Raw genomic sequence first — 13013 nt, 5'->3', positions numbered from 1 at the left:
AAATGTCCTCTGGAAGCCGGGCTCTAGGTAACTGTGTTATTTTATGCAGAGACAAGTCCTGGCTGGAAGAAATTATGGCGATCTGCGCTGCATGAAAAAGACAAGCAAAGATGACGGACTTCAGGTAGAGACGTCACTGGTGAGTCAGCGTGTTACCTGTACAGTGACACTATACACTCTATATACACGAGCTCTGTATATAGTGTACAGTGAACAGGTAATAAAGTCACTGGTGATCACTGTATTACCTGTACAGTATATACTATATACAGCGCTCCTGTGTATAATGTCAATGGTGATCACTGTATTACCTGTACACTGACATTATGTACAGAGCTCCTGTGTATGGTGGCATTAGTGTTGTGTTCTTTATTAATGATCAGTATTGTAGTATTTGGTCACTATGTGGTGGTAGTATGTGATCTGGTCATGGAATGGAGGTCTTTGTTCCTTGTAAGTGGTATTATTTGGTCACTGCGGTGGTAATATATGGTCTGGTCATGGTGTGACGGTTTTTGTCCCCTGTATGTGGTATTAATGGTCATTCTAAAAGATATATGTGACTCATTCCCTTAAAGAAAAATAAATAAAAATAGACCTAAAAAGAGTTTTGGATATTTTAAGAAATGTTTAATAGGTTAGAGTAGAATTAAATCAATTAATGATCCAAAAATAACTTGTGTTATTAACCCCTTACCTACAATTGACGTAATATTCCGTCCATGTGACCATGGACCTAATTACCATGGACGGAATATTACGTCATCGCGATCAGCGGCGCCCACGTGGTGAGCGCCGCTGATCGCGGCCGAGTGTCAGCTAATTATCATAGCTGACACCCGGCACAATGTGTCAGGGGCGGTCACGGACCGCCCCCCGACACGTTAACCCCTTGCACACCGCGATCAAACACGATCGCGGTGTACCGGGGGTTAAAGGGAAGCATCGGCAGGGAGGGGGCTCCCTCCGTGCTTCCCTGAGCCCCCCACGGCAGCGCAATGTGCAGCGCTGCTGCGGGGGGCTCCTTTCCTGCAGGTCCCCGGATCCAATATGGCGACGGGGACCTCCGGGGGCCTGCAGGAAGCTGGCTTCCTCAGTGCCTGCAAAGCGCAGGCATGAGGAAGCCTCTGCAGTGCCTGTGACAGATCGCTGATCTGTCACAGTGATCTGTGATGTGACAGATCAGCGATCTGTCACAGGACAGTTATGTCCCCCCTGGGACATTGTAATAAAGTTAAAAGTTCTCACCACACATCTAGATAAGTTCCTTGGGGGGTCTAGTTTCCAAAATGGTGTCAATTGTGGGGGATTTCCACTGTTTTGGTACATCAGGGGCTTTCCAAACGTGACATGGTGTCTCAATTCCAGCCAAAAAAGTCAAATGGCGCTGCTTGCCTTCCGAGCTCTGCCATGTGCCCAAATAGTCATTTACACCCACATATGGGGTATCAGCGTACTCAGGACAAATTGCACAATAACTTTTAGGGTCCTGTTACCCTTGGGAAAATAAAAATTGGGGGTGAAAAGATCATTTTGTGGAAAAAATATGATTTTTTAATTGTACTGCTGTACATTATAAACTTCTGTGAAGCCCTTGTGGGTTCAAAGTTCTCACCACATATCTAGATAAGTTCCTTAGGGGGTCTAGTTTCAAAAATGGGGTCACTTGTGGGGGTTTCCACTGTTTAGGTACATCAGGGGCTCTCCAAACGCGACATGGCGTCCGATCAGAATTCCAGCCAATTTTGCATTGAAAAAGTCAAACGGCGCTCCTTCCCTTCTGAGCTTTGCCATGCGCCGAAACAGTGGTTCCCCCCCACATATCAGGTATCAGCGTGCTCAGGACAAATTGCACAATAATTTTTGCAGTCCAATTTCTCCTGTTACACTTGGTAAAATAAAAAAAAATTGAACCTGAAGTAATTTTTTTTGTGAAAAAAAGTTAAATGTTAATTTTTTTTAAATATTCAAAAAATTCCTGTGGCGCACCTGAAGGGTTAATAAACTCCTTGAATGCGGTTTTAAGCACCTTAAGGGGTGCAGTTTTTAGAATGGTGTCACTTTTGGGTATTTTCTATCATATAGACCCCTCAAAGTGGCTTCAAATGTGATGTGGTCCGTAAAAATAAAATGGTGTTGCAAAAATGAGAGATCGCTGGTCAACTTTTAACCCTTATATCTTACTAACAAATAAAAATTTTGGTTCCAAAATTGTGCTGATGTAAAGTAAACATGTGGGAAATGTTACTTATTAACTTTTTTGTGTGCCATATCTCTGTGATTTAAGGGCATAAAAATTCAAAGTTGGAAAATTGCGGAATTTTCAAAATTTTCGCCAAAATTCCGTTTTTCTCACAAATAAACGCAAGTTATAAGGATGTTCTCTGGCTTCAGGTCACTGCAGGGAGAAGGAGCAGACACTGATTGTGAGGATAATTCATGAAAATAACTTTCTACAATAGATATACAAGGAGAGAACAGAGTCACAGGTGACAGATTTATGAAGGTGAAATGATTACCAATGTATGACGCCGTGTTCATGCAGGAATTGGAGTCCGCACACCATCTCTGCCGCAAAGAGTCTGTGGAGTAAAAATGAAAGGGAGGATCAGTGGTTACATGCACAATCATACAAAGAACATGAGATCATCACATGTCCTTTTGATGTCATTATTTTTTCCTGTAGTCATTGTCCATTGCTCTAGGACTACAGCGGATTATTAACATTTAGTACAAGACATTTACAGTACCTTGTTGTCTCTGTGTTAAACATCATCGATTCTGCCATGTGGTAATACAGGTCTCCTCCAGCCATATAGTCCATGGATATAGCATAATTGGTTTGTGTCTCCATATTCGCCCGCATGGACATTAGGTAGGGGCACCCAGCAGCCATTCTCATGACTTTTACCTCTGTGGAGAAAATGTCCTCCCTACAAGATCTTTTGTCCATGATCTTAATGGCCAGCAGTCCTTCATTGACCAGATCTGATGTCAAGATCACCTTGAGAAAAATCACAACAGATCAGACCAAAAGCTCATCTATTAATGTGTAATATGTCACTAGTTTATCCCAATTATCCTTACATATGAGCATCCTGTAATTAATATGTACATCCCTCCTGGGTATCTGTGCAAGATACATTGGTTGAATACGGAGGAGGATAAATTCACACTTACTTTTCCGAAGCGTCCGTGTGTAAGAACTTTCTGGAATTCAAGGCTGGCAAGGTCAATAGTATTTGGAGTGTTGACCATTTCTTTAATGGGAGAAATACAGATTTTAGCTTCACCAAGGTCTTCTGCTGGCATGGCTGCTATGTCACAAGGGATCATAAGGCTTCCATCTGCTGAGATGATACAAGATTATTAACCCCTTTGCAAACGCATAATGGAAATGTTTGTCATGATGTGCAGCAAATGTATGGAGCGGGCTCAGTAGCTGAGCATGCACCGTACCAGGCAGATGCTCCTGTATTACATAGCTGCCACCTGATTTTTTTTTTTTTTTTTTGCATTTTTTGGTGGCGCTGTATCCACCTAACAAATTGCAATAAAAAGGTATCACAATGTTCTGTCTACCCAGGAAAGGTATCAATAAAAACTTCAGCTTGCCAAGCAGAAAAATCACACAGCTCCATTGAGTTATCAAAATCAAAAAGTTACTAAGTATTAGAATAATGGGGACACGGACCATTTTATAAATATAATTCCTTATTATCTGTTATAAACCCCTATGCATGTTCAGCATTATCATAGCTGCTGTAACTGATGTGGAGAAACATCTTGTGAGGTCATTTTCACCACAAATGAATGAACACAGTTGAAAAAATGGAAGAATCTTTTTTTTCCAGTTTTACCACATTTTGAACCTTTTTTTCCCGTTTTCCAGAACACTGAGTGATAAAATTAATCGTGTCCTGAAAAACTACAGCTTGGTCCAGTAAAAAACAAGTCCACATACAGCTACATTGGCAGAAAAATTAAAAAAAAGTTATGTGTTTTCGAAGCAGGGAGGCAAAAAACGGAATAAATAGTCAAAATAAGGTTAACAAATAAAACTCTAGAGCATATATTATAATTTTAAACAGAATTATGTAAATGAGCAGGAAATGTCTAATATTTGGGCTTTCATTAATCAAAACTGTCCAATAGCAAAAAAGTTCCTGTTGCCCATAGCAACGAATCACAGCACAGATTCCATTTCTTAACATTCTATAGAACACTGCCACATGCGGATTATTTCTTCTGCACTGGTGTACCACACGGCCAATCCCTGATTGTAGGCTGGCGGTTTCATTTGGTATTTATGCACCTGTGCAGCTGCCATTTTACTTGGGTCCGCTGCACCCTGGATTAGTGCAGATGCATTTAGGCCTGTCTTGTTTGTATCTGAATTTTTGGGAGGATTTTTTCCTCTTTTTGGGGTTTTCATGTTAGAGTAGGACTGGCAAGTGTAAGGAACTTTGACGCATTTTGCCAGCTTCCGTATTAAGGCCTTAATATCAACCAATACCTTACATATATTGATATGTTTTTTGTGCACTTTTTATATTTTTTTCAGGGTGCAGTTGGGCCCAAATGGTTCTGCAAACTTGTGGCCTCTGTTCACACGGGATGCATTCTAGTTGGCACTGGGCAGCCCCCCTATATGGTGTTACTAAGAGGTTGTGAACCAGAAGCCCTGCATTCCCTGTGTGAACACTGCCACATGCGGATAATTTCTCCTGCACTGGTGTACCACACGGCCAATCCCTGATTGTAGGCTGGCTGTTTCATTTGGTATTTATGCACCTGTTCAGCTGCCATTTTACTTGGGTCCGCTGCACCCTGTATTAGTGCAGATGCATTTAGGCCTGTCTGGTTTGTATCTGAATTTTATAGAACAATGAAAGCTGCATTGTGATTGGTTGCTATGGACAACAAGGGCAGTTTTTCTGCACTTTGGATAATTGTGGCCAGTACATAATATTAGGAGTATAATCCCCCTCACCCCAGTCTCATTATACTGAACAGTTTCCATCTTACCTGGTCCCTCTTTATCCAGTGATGTGTTTGGTGGAGAATCACTCAGCTGTTTGTTCTGTGAGATGGAGATGTTCTCAGCTGATGTCCTGCACCTCCGTAATGCACCATTCCCATTTATAATGGGTTTGGCATAGATGAGACCTCTTGTACATTGGACAACCCAGTCTCTGCTGTTCCTGATCCTCTTCTGGGCTGCCGCTCTTTGTAGGTTTGGTGTCTCCAGACTTTCAGATCTGGAGAGTGTGACATGTCTCTGTGTTTCTTGTAGAACCTCTTCCAGCTCTAACTCTGCGTTGATGTTTCTCCGCTTATTGAGGATGTCATCTTTGTTCCTCCTCCGTATTTCAGGGACCAGATCTCCGATTTTTTTCAAGGAGAGTATAATGGCCCTCTGAAGCTCAGCGGAGGCAGCAGAGTGAGACTCCATGAGGGTCTCCATATTCCTTTTTTCTGTAAAGATCTCATGTCTTTTGGTCTTTCTCATTTTCTCCAGAGTTTGACGTTTGGACGCCATTTCTGAGGCGTCAGTGTCCATGTCCGGTAGAGTAAAGTCTTTTCGCCCTAAAGCGAACAATGGTACCTGCTCTTCATTAATTCCTCTCTTCTCTCTCAGAACCCGATCTCTTTGGGCTCTTCTGTCTTTATCCATTTTGTAATTAATTTTTGCTTCGTTTGTCATGAAAAACAAAAGGGGTTGCCTCACCCTTGGGAGTCTGTAAGGCAATGATTTCCCTTAGGCTGAAACAATGGAATATAGAATGTGATGATGACGTCACATCAATTGTGACTTCGGTTTTTATTGTGATGTCACCATGAGAGAGATGATAAACAGATAGATGGATAGATTTTTTTTTCTTTATAGATTGATAAATATAAAATTTGAAGTATGGAAGCCAAACTTTTGCGTGTGTGTGTGTGTGTGTATATATATATATATGTGTGTGTGCACTGTGCATTCAATTTGTATTTTTGATGAAACATTTAATTATTCAACAACTACAGCGCTGTCAGTTAGTTCAAAGGGTTACTAAACCTAAACCCTGAATATTTAGGAAAATGTAAGTGAGGCTTGGTCTTTCTTATGAGAATATCTATGTGCAGAATTATTATTGTTACAATCCTTGGTAAATGTTTTAAAATGGATAATCTTGCAGGTATTGTATCGTACAATTAATAGATAACTGCACTACAGTAAAATATATATATAGGATATTGCACTCATCTGCAGTATCAGAATTATGTGAATGCAGCAGAGATCAAGGTATACATTAATTCAAGAAAACAGTATACTCTTCTTGATCCATTTTATATTCGGAATCTCATCATTCCATGAATTTAGGGATCTGGAGCACATCAGGCTTTTCCTATTTTTTATTATTCTTATTATTTATTCTTAGTAATGTTTTATTTTGTATTAATTATTGTCTATTTTTCTTTTTTTTTCCGTTTTTTCCCCTTTATTTTTCTTTTTTGTTTTTTTTTATTTTTTTCATGTTTATTTCTCTTTTTTTCTTTTCATTTATTCAGTGTTTTCTTGTTTTTTTTTCTCTTCACTTACAATTTTTATCTGCTCCTAGCATAGTTATATTTTTCACCTCTTTCTCTTTTCTCCTGTTTTCTTTACATCAAGGCTGTGTGCCCACGTTGTGTTTTTGTAAGCGTTTCCGCAGCATTTGAGCCGGATCAGATGCTGCAGAAACGCTTAAAAGAAGCTTCCCATTAAATTTAATGCATTTTTGACTTTTTGTGCTAATGCATGCTTTTTTTTGTCCGCTCAGGAAACGCTTAGCGGTTAAAAACGCAGCATGCTCATTAATTTCCGCATAGCTCCTCGTTTTTAGCTTTTTCCAATGTTCCCAGAAAACGCGTGGAAAAAAAGCATCAAAAATGCGCGGTTTTTGTGCAAAAAACCCGCGGAAATCGTGTTTTTTGTGGGAAGGAGTCCGGTTTTCTGAGCACTTAAAAACGCTAACGTGGACACATAGGCTGACTACGTTCACACTCGGCGTTTTGCTGTATTATTTTTCACACAGATAGTAAATACACCCCCCCACACAGTAAACGCCACCAACACCCAGTAAATATTCCCCCACATACAGTAGAAACTCACCCAGGAAGCAAATAACCTGCACACATATTAAGCACACCCCCGCACACAGTAATACCCACCACTCTGTAAATACACCCTCACACGCACTAAATTCTCCCCCAAGTAGTAAATACCCCCTACACGCAGTAAATGCCCCCCCAAGCAATAAATGCCCCTCCCCCATCTTCGGTGTGTTCCACCAACAATCCTGACGTTTAGCGCTTCAATTGTACTTGTGTCTGTAAGACGTGAATACAATTGATTAGCATGAATTGGCTAATTTATGCGCTAAAAACTTTCTCAATTTTTCATATTCCTAGTGCAGTAATGCAATTCAATTTTAATATTTCATAATATAAAAATCAATGTGTGTGTGTATCACCAATCAATCACGAAGCATCTTTCATTTCACCAGAGCTGTTCAAATAATAATCTTTATTTTTTATATAGCGCTAACCTATTCCACAGCGTTTTACAGTTTGCACACATTATCATCACTTTCCCCGATGGGGCTCACAATCTAAATTCCCTATCAGTATGTCTTTGGAATGTGGGAGGAAACTGGAGAACCCGGAGAAAACCCACGCAAACACGGGGAGAACATACAAACTCCTTGCAGATGTTGTCCTTGGTGGGAATCGAACCCAGGACTCCAGCGCTGCAAGGCTGCAGTGCTATCCACTGAGCCACCGTGCTGCCCAAACGAAGCTAAGCTGTGATTGGTTGCTATGACCAACAGTTTTCCTCACAAACAATCACTAAGCATCTCTCATTTCACCAGAGCTGGTTAAAAGTAGCTGAGCTGTGATTGGTTGCTATGCGCAAGTTTTCCCACTTGACAACACCTCGGCAGACACTGACATGGTGGGAGAAATCTAGCATCCCCAGGAACATAAGCTCCAGCCATCGTCTGTCCCCCAGAAAGGAGCAGTAAGAACATGACAGAAATGAATCCCCACCTCCCGTTTGGTATCATTAAGTGACACACATGAATATAGGAAAGTGCACATATTAAATGTCATGTGGATTTAATATTTTCTCACAGACACTTCTATGCATTAATGATGTGTTACTGTGCTCTGATAATGTGAGTTTTTTTAAAGTGCTACTTTCCCCACAATTCACCTGAATATACCCATATAACACGTAATTCTTTTCCCATAACAACCCATTAAATATGATACTATACTGCATACAGATGCTGTACATCCATGACCAACTCAGCTGGACAAATTACAAGTTGACGGTGCATGAAAATGTGTGTGAAGGTTTCTCTACTGTACTAATGTATAAGGTTTGTGCCTGTCCATTGGTGAAAAGCATGACTGATATTTATGGTGGCAGATAAGTGAGATTATCAACCTGATCAGTAGAAAACCTGGGATCTTGGTGAACCATGTTTCTGTGCAATTTCACTATTCTACTTTTACTGACTTTGACGCGATGATGTGAGATAATAGGGGTAGTAGTCCGGTAGCTCTGGCTGACTGGATGATGTGGGAAATTATAGTGAATGTGGCTATGCGGAGTGGGCGGGGCTCTACGCTCAGCTTTATATATAGATAATCATTATAATTTGTTGTAACTAACCGTAGTTCGTTACTATGCCCGGGCAGCGCCGGGTTCTTCAGCTAGTATTTCATATTTGCATGCTATGGCGCTACAGTGCTGCTTTATTTGTTTTATTGTATATGAGTTGGTGACTCTAGATAAGCACATGTTCACACCTAGTTTAGATTTGGATGTGACTGTCAGTTTCTTGATTTGTATTCATTAGCCTTCTCACTGAGGACTCCGCCTCTTAGCCTCAGGCATTTTTAATCACATCAGGACTCTACCCCTCCACAGAGATATAGATTTCAGTCCAAGAGAGGATTCACATTAGGTTTCCATACAGATGAAGACTTTAGTCTAAGAGAGGATTGGCATTAAGTTAGGTCCTGGAAACGAGAATCGCCTTAACGTGGCTTCCAGGTACACATGAATTGGCCAATTTATGCGCTAAGCATCCTCAATTTATCATATTTCTACTGCAGTAATGCAATTCAATTTTTATATTTCATATTTGCATGCTATGGTGCTACAGAGTGCTGCTTTATTTGATTGTGACCTAGTGGACTCGCCCATGACTACCACCCCGTGCCACCTTGTTACAACTGCATATGAACAGATAGGGACTGCACATGATGAAGTGGGGGGAGAATGGGGGGACTGTAAATGATGAAGTGAGGGGGAGGGAGACTGCAAATTTGAAGTGAGTGTCACGATGACCCGTCCTGTGTGACGCGACCAGCAGGCCGGTAACTAAAACAACAAGACACGGGGAAACAGTTACAACGGTGGGCCCTGCGATAGGTAAAGGGGACGTGGAGACCTCCTGCACTCCCCTGAGTCAGTGTCCCTAATGCTCCTAATGTTCCCTATGCCGGTTCCACACCGGGCGCCAATCAGGAACCTGTCGCCCTAGCACACCCTACACCTATCCCTTGCTAGGGAGCTGGGTGGCGCAGGCACTTGCCCCACCACTGTACTAATACACACTAAGGAAGCACAAACACAAACAGGAAACACTATTTAGCTTTACTCTGTTGCTCTTGCTCCTAGCAACAGAGTCCACCACCAGAATGCAGATTTTCCTCCTGAATAGCTGCCACCAAGCTTTGTCAGAGCTGCAAGGAAATCCCCTCTGACTCCTTCCTCTGACTGAGCTGCCAGGTCCTCCCTCTAGATCTTTCCTCCACCAAGGATGGTTGAAATGAACACTATCACCAACACTGATTGCAACACCTGTGACTCTTTTATAGCAGAGCCTGAGCTATCACACCTGCATTATAATCATGTGCACTTAACTGAAGAACCCAGATTGCAATGACACTCACCACCACCGAGGGCAAACTTAGAACAAAAGACACCACAGTGCAATAATCCTAATGGCCACCGGGGGCAAAAACTAAACTTAAGAACAGCTTAAGAAAAAAAAAAGGTTACCAGTGCTTTTTATCAGTCCTGATCCAGCATGGATCATGACAGTGAGAGGGAGGAGGACAGTAAATGATGAAGTGAGGGGGACTGCAAATGATGGAGTGAAGGACTGGGTACAGCAATTGAATTAAAGGTGGTGGATGGGGAGAGCAAATAAGGACCTGGGGAGAGCAAATAATGATGAATTTTGAGGGTGATGGGAGTCAATGATGTATTGAATGTGGAGGAGAGCAGCTGACAATGAATAGAGGGTGGGAGAAAGAGAAGACAGGACAATGAATTGGGGCGGAAGGGGCATGTAAATATAATGAATCGGGGGAGAGGGAGGCACATAGTGGGGGCATTGAGGATGCAGTGACTGGTAAAGAATTGGGGGGGGAAGAGACAGGGGCTAATTAATGTATATATTAGGTGGGGAAAATGGCTATTTGTAGTTGGTGGGGGTGCAGTGGTGGATTATAATTTATATTTGGAATGGTGGATTCCATAATAACTAATTACTGTATATATTAATGATGGGGACACGCCTGTATTCATATGTGTAGTGTAGAAGAAAGGGAAAAAGTGGGAAATGTCCTCTGGAAGCCGGGCTCTAGGTAACTGTGTTATTTTATGCAGAGACAAGTCCTGGCTGGAAGAAATTATGGCGATCTGCGCTGCATGAAAAAGACAAGCAAAGATGACGGACTTCAGGTAGAGACGTCACTGGTGAGTCAGCGTGTTACCTGTACAGTGACACTATACACTCTATTACCTGTTCACTGTACTCTATATACAGAGCTCGTGTATATAAAGTCACTGGTGATCACTGTATTACCTGTACACTATATACTATATACAGCGCTCCTGTGTATAATGTCAATGGTGATCACTGTATTACCTGTACACTGACATTATGTACAGAGCTCCTGTGTATGGTGGCATTAGTGTTGTGTTCTTTATTAATGATCAGTATTGTAGTATTTGGTCACTATGTGGTGGTAGTATGTGATCTGGTCATGGAATGGAGGTCTTTGTTCCTTGTAAGTGGTATTATTTGGTCACTGCGGTGGTAGTATATGGTCTGGTCATGGTGTGACGGTTTTTGTCCCCTGTATGTGGTATTAACCGCTTCCCGACTGCCAACAGTAGATAAACGTCGGCGCTTGCTGGGCTCTGTGCAGCGCCGACGTTTATCTACTGTCGGCGGTTTTGTGCCCCCCGGGACCCCCACGTACCTTATAATGCAGGGATCCCGGCGCACAATGCATGCTGCGACCCCTGACCTCATCGAGACCTGATTGGTTCAGGTCCTGATGACGTCAGATCACAGCAGCCAATGAGAGAGCTCGCTGGGAAAAGTTTGTTGTAGCAACAAACTTTCCCAGTGATCTGCCTTATAAAAAAGCTGTTTCTCCTCAGAGCTTCTGTCAGTGAGAGATTTGAGGAGAAACAGTGTTAAAAGTGCTGCTGGCAACAGCTGTGCCAGGCAGCAATTGTGCTACAAAGTAAAAAAAAAACAGTTAAAAACACAGATAAGGCAGGTTAGGGCTAGTAACAGTTAGGGTTACTGTTAGGCTAAAGTTAGGGTTACGTCAGTCACGACACGTCAGTCACGTCACGTCAGTCACGTCACGTCAGTCACGTCAGTCACGTCACGTCAGTCACGTCACGTCAGTCACGACACGTCAGTCACGACACGTCAGTCACGACACGTCAGTCACGTCACATCAGTCAGTCACGTCAGTCAGTCACGTCACCTCAGAGTTTTCTATTTCTGGAAAAAAAAATAAAAACTAATAAAATGGCCCGTCCGTATTATAGTACAGAGGAAGCTTATGCACTGTTATGTTCTGACAGTGAAGAAAGTGCAGTGTCAGATGGCGATGTGGATTTCGAGGGCTTTAGTAGCAGCGACAGTGATAGCTCAGAAATGAGCAGTGATTCTGGTCCATCTTCACACACAAGGACCAGTACAACAAGAAGGACAAATAGCGCTTCTGGAGAAACGTCTCCAACTCAGGGAACAATGCCCAGTACTAGCGCTGTCACTAGTGCTCGTGAATTGGCGCACACCAATGTCCAAGGGGCTTTGCCTCTTGATGTAGCATTTCCCAGATGGGAGGCTTCGGATTCAGCTACTCCATTCATCCCTAATTTTAATGCCATTCCTGGTATAAATGTGGAGGTGGAAAATTTTGGACCAATTAATTTTTTTAATTAGTTTATGACAGATAGCTTGCTAGAGCATATTGTCCTACAAACAAATTTATATGCGTCCCAATTCATCAGCCAGAATCCACGATCCTATTATGCTAGGTCAAATTTATGGACACCAAGTAATGTCCTAGAAATGAAAAAATTTTTAGGACTTACATTCGCTATGGGGCTTGTAAAAAAAAAAACGAGCATTCAGTCCTATTTGTCCAACCGCCCTGTTCAAGCCACCCCTATGTTTTCTGCAGTTCTTCCTAGGACCCGTTATGAAATGCTCATGAGGTTTTGGCATTTTAACGACAATAGTCAATCCCTGCCCAGAGATGCCCCAGAACATGACAGACTATTCAAAATCAGACCCATCATCAAAGACTAAGGGTATGTGTACACTTTGCGGTTTCTGCTGCGTTTCCGCAGCGTTTTTGGCTCTGCAGAAACGCAGCAGATTTTGCTGCGTTGTACAGTACCTTTATTTCCTATGGAAATTAAAAAAAGCTGTGCACATGCTGCGTTTTTTTCCGCGCGGTTTTGCTGCGGTTTACAATCCGCAGCATGTCAATTGTTTGGTGCAGAAACGCTGCGGTTTTACACCTCATCCATTATGAGGTGTAAAACCGCAGAAAAAACGCAGATAATCCGCAGATAAACCGCAGAAAAACCGCAGCACTTTGTCCTGCGGATTTCCTGCGGTTTTCTCTACAAAATCCGCAGAGACAAA

At 42.2% G+C, this 13013-nt stretch overlaps 1 protein-coding gene across 6 annotated transcripts in view; it reads left to right on the top strand.

Annotated features, from left to right (window-relative positions):
* The window catches only part of LOC141098413 (putative protein ARB2BP), a 99599-nt gene that overhangs the window by 63294 nt on the left and 23292 nt on the right, over window positions 1-13013 (top strand). Inside the window, exon 4 of one of the 6 annotated variants that reach the window (XR_012234225.1) lies at window positions 50-1214. The exons of 3 other annotated variants lie outside the window; for them this stretch is intronic. The gene's annotated coding sequence lies outside the window, so the exon portion shown is untranslated. Of the gene's footprint in view, window positions 1-49; window positions 1215-10716; window positions 10808-13013 lie in introns of those variants that run through there. 2 more of the 6 variants (XR_012234223.1, XM_073586186.1) reach the window with 2 other exon arrangements.

This window comes from Dendrobates tinctorius, unplaced genomic scaffold (assembly GCF_039654945.1).
Source record: "Dendrobates tinctorius isolate UK_male_01 unplaced genomic scaffold, ASM3965494v1 ptg000091l, whole genome shotgun sequence".
Lineage (NCBI taxonomy): Eukaryota > Metazoa > Chordata > Amphibia > Anura > Dendrobatidae > Dendrobates > Dendrobates tinctorius.
The sequence above is the reverse complement of the archived record's forward strand: the minus strand, read 5'-3'. Positions and strand labels throughout refer to the sequence as shown.